Below are 4,214 nucleotides of genomic sequence, written 5' to 3' on the forward strand. Positions count from 1 at the left end.
ATACACCTGACCACCATTTTTAATCAATACAATTGGGCATGGTCTGCCCCTGGCCCCCCAAAACTCATGTCCTTTTCACATGCAAATACAGTCATTTCATCCCCACAGTCTTAACGTGTTTTAACTCAAGAGTCTAAAGTTCAAAGGCTCATCTGTGAAATCAATACAATTTATCTATTTCCATGATACAATGGTGGGACAAACATAGGGTACGTCCTCCCATTCCAAAAGGGACACATAGGCCAAAAGAAAGGGGTATTGGGTTCTGAGCAAGTCCAAAACCCAGCAGGGCAGGCGTTAAATCTCACAGATGGTGAGTCATCTACCTTGAGTCCATGTTCCATGTCCTCTGCACGCTGGTGTGGGGGTTCGGTCCCTAAGTCCTCAGGCAGCTCTGCTCAGGCTTTCCTGGTTGCAGGCCACACTTCAGCAATCCCAGGCTGTCACTCCACTCTGTAGCTCCACAGGTCTGGTGTCTCCATGGCAGTCCTGCTCTCACGGCCCCACTGGACATGGTGCTGATGGAGTTTCTCTGCTGCAACTCCGACCCCACGTTTCCACTTGGCATTACTCTAGCAAAGGCTGTCTGCTGTGACTCTGTCCCTGTGACAGATCTCTCCCTGGGCTCCCAGACTTTCCCATACGTCCTTTGAAATCTGGGTGGAGGCTCCCAAGCCTTCTGGGCTCAGGCATTCTGTGAGCCTGAAGACCTAACACCACGTGAACCCCACCAAGGCTTCTGGCTTGTATTCTCCAAAGCTGTGGGTCCAGCCACACCTGGGGTCAGTTTAGCCACAGCTGGAGCAGCCAAAGCAGCTGGTGTGCTGGTTCTAGAAGCAGTTTCACAAGGTGACCCTGAGCAGTGAGTCTGTGGAGGGCTCCTCAAGCCAGTTCCCCAAGACAATTTTGTCTCCCTAGATCTTTGGGCCTGAAATGGAAGAGGTGGCCCCAGAGGCTTCTGCAAGGCCTTCAGGGCCTTTTCCCCTTCTCTTGATAATCCCATTCTTTTGTGTTAATCTTAGTACCATTGAATTTTCCTTCTGAAAATGCTCTCTTCTCTACCACATGGCCAGGCTGCAAGTTTTCCAAATCATTACACTCTGCTTCCCTTCTAAATTCTGGATTTATGTCACGCCTTTGCTGCCATAACTCAGAGCAGGCTCTTACGAGTAGCCATGCAGCTCCCTTAATGCTTTGCTGCTTAGAACTTTCTTCCACCAAATACTCTGGTTCACAGCTCTCAAGTTCCAACTTCCACACCGTCCTAGGGCACGGACACAATGCCGCCAAGTTCTTTGCCCGTTCACAGCAAGGGTGATCTTTGCCCCAGTTTCCAATAAACTCCTTATTTCTATCAGAGACCTCCTTCGAATGGTCCTTACCATCCATATTTCCATAAGCGTTCTGCTCACCACCATGTAAACAGTCTCTAAGACATTCCAAACTTTCCCTCCTCTTTTTGTCTTCTGAGTCCTCCAAACTCCTCCAAACTCTCAACACCCAGTTCCGAAGCCATTTCCACATTTTCAAGTGTCTGCTACGAGGAATAGCCCATTCCTGGAACCAATTTTCTGTGGCTGTAACAGAATACTTGGCACTAAGGGCCTCCATGGACAGGTCTACTATTCTGGGCCCCCCTGCTGCTGACAGCCCCACTTCTGCTAAGGGCCTCCCTGGCCTGGACTGGCACTAAGAGGCCCAGTGGCCTTGCCTGTCCCTAGGGTCCCCTGCCCTGGCCTTCCTTTAGGGACCCCATAGGGTGGGCTGACCTGACATTATGGCACCCTTGGCCAGGCAGGGCTACCCCAAGTGCCCCCTAACCTGGCATGGCCTGCTCCTAGGGAAGCCCTGGCCCTGCCTGACGTGCTCCAAGAGCTTCCCTAGCCTAGCCTGGGCTGTCACTAGGACACTGCTGGCCTGGCCCAGACTGGTTCAGAGCCAAGGACCCCCTGACCTCTCCTGGGCTGTCCCAAGGGAACTGCTGGCCTGTCCCGGCCTGGCACTTTGGGCCAATTCTGTCCTGGCCTCCTCTGCCACTAAGGGCCCCTGTGCCCTCTCCTGCCACTAAGGGCTGCCCTGGCCCCTAGGTTGCCAAGGGCCTCCTACTGCTATGGGCAGGCCTGGCCCAAGGAACCCACTGGTTGTTCTGCCATATGGGCACCCTTTACTAGTCTGCCCCTAGCAAACCACAGCCATAAGGGAATCCCTGACACTAAGTGTCCCACTTGACTGGCATGTCCCTAGCCCACCTTGCCCTGTCTTGGTGCTAAGAGCCCCTCGGCTTGCCTCTAAGAGATCACCCAGCATGGCTTGCCCTGCCAATAAGGGCCCTCTTTGAATGGCCTGGCCCATGGCCCCCTTGGCCTGCTTACTGCTATGGCACCCCTGGCCTCGCCTGCCTGTGTGTAAGAGACCCCCTGGACTGGCATGGCCTGACCTGGGGGTCTCTTACAGGCAGGCCATTTTAGACCAGGACAGACCTGAGGCAGGCCCAACCAGTGGGTCTCTTCTCTATACCTGGTCAGGCTCACCCATAGTGGCAGTGGGGCCCTTAGCAGGCCTGGCCAGGGACCGTTAGTGGCAGGACAGGCCAAGTGAGGCCAGGGTGTCTCTTAGAGGCAGGCCAGACTGGGGGTTCCCTGGTGGGGAGGGTCTTTCTTTCTTTCTTGGGGGCCCAAGAGGAGGTCAGGCCAGGGCCTGCTGCCTGTTAGTGGCAGGGCAGGCCAGGAGGGACCTAGGAGAGCTAGAAGAAGGAAGGAAACATAGAAAGAAAGGAGAGAGAGAGAGAAACAGACCCCAAAGAAGGAAGGAAGGAAGGAAGGAAGGGAAGGAAGGAAAGAAGGAAAGAAACAAAGAAAGAGCCCCCAAAGGAAAAAAATAAAGAAGGAAGGATGCAAGGAAAGAAAGAAAAGGCAGAAAGGAAGGAAGAAAAAAGACACCCTAGTCCCCCCTGGCCTGGACTGACCTGCCTCAAAGTGGCCCCCTGTTCTGGCCTTCCAATAAGGGCTCTCCTGGCCTGCTGTCCCTTAGGGCTCCCAAGAAAGAAAGAAAGAAAGAAAGAGAGAAAGAAAGAGAGAGAGAGAGACAGAGAGAGAGAGAGAGGAGAGAGAGATAGAGAAGAGAAAGAGATAGGAAAGAAAGAAAAGAAAGAGAAAGAAAGGAAGGAAGGAAGGAAAGGAAAGAAGAAAGAAAAGAAAGAAGAAAGAAGAAAGAAAGAAAGAAAGAAAGAAAGAAAGAAAGAAAGAAAGGAAAGAAAGAAAAAGAAAGCCCCCAAATAAAGAAGGAAAGAAGGAAGGAAACAGGGGAGGGGAAGGGAGGGGTAAGGGAAGATTAAGGGAGGGAATGGTAAGTGAAGGTTAAGTAAAGGTTAAGGGAAGGTTATGGAAGGGTAAGGGAAGATTAAGGGAAGGTTAAGGGAAGGTTAGCGAAGGTTAGGGAAGGTTAGCGAAGGTTAGGGAAGGTTAAGGGAAGGTTAGCAAAGGTTAGTGAAGGTTAGTGAAGGGAGGAGGGAGGGAGGAAGGAAGAAAAAGAAAGAAAGAGCCCCCCTAGGGTCCCCTTCGCCTGGTCTGGTCTTCCTCTAAGAGAGCCCCTGTCCTCACCTGTCCTGCCACTAAGGGCACCTCTGGTGTTTCCTGGCCTGCCACTAAGGGCTTCCCCGGCCAGGCCTTTTGATGGCCCCATTGCCACTAAGGGTGGGCCTAGCCAGGCCTGCACCTGAGACCCACTGCCTCAGAGCCACCCTGGCCTGGCCTGACCTATCCTTAGGATCCTGTAGTCCTGACCTGGCCTGGCACTGTGGGCCTGTCTGACCCAGCCTGACCCAGAGCCAGGGATCACCCTGACCTGTCCTGGGTTGTCCACAGGAACCTTCTGGCCTGTCCTGGCCCAGCACTATAAGCCACCTCTGTCCTGGCCTGGTGCTACGGGCACCCCTTCCAGGACTTGCCTTCCACTAAGTGCTCCCATGGTCTGGCCTGACCCTAGGGCCCCTGTGCCCTCGCCTGCCACTAAGGGCTGCCCTGGCCCCTAGGCTGCCAAGGGCCTCCTACTGCTATGGACCAGTCTGGCCTGTCCTGCTCAAGGAACCCACTGGTTGTTCTGCCATATGGCCACCCTTTACTAGTCTGCCCCTAGCAGACCACAGCCATAAGGGCACCCCTGCCACTAATGGCACCCATGCCACTAAGTGCCCCATTTGACTGGCATGTCCCTGG

Source organism: Galeopterus variegatus, unplaced genomic scaffold (assembly GCF_000696425.1).
Source record: "Galeopterus variegatus unplaced genomic scaffold, G_variegatus-3.0.2 Scaffold5252, whole genome shotgun sequence".
Taxonomy (NCBI): Eukaryota; Metazoa; Chordata; class Mammalia; order Dermoptera; family Cynocephalidae; genus Galeopterus; species Galeopterus variegatus.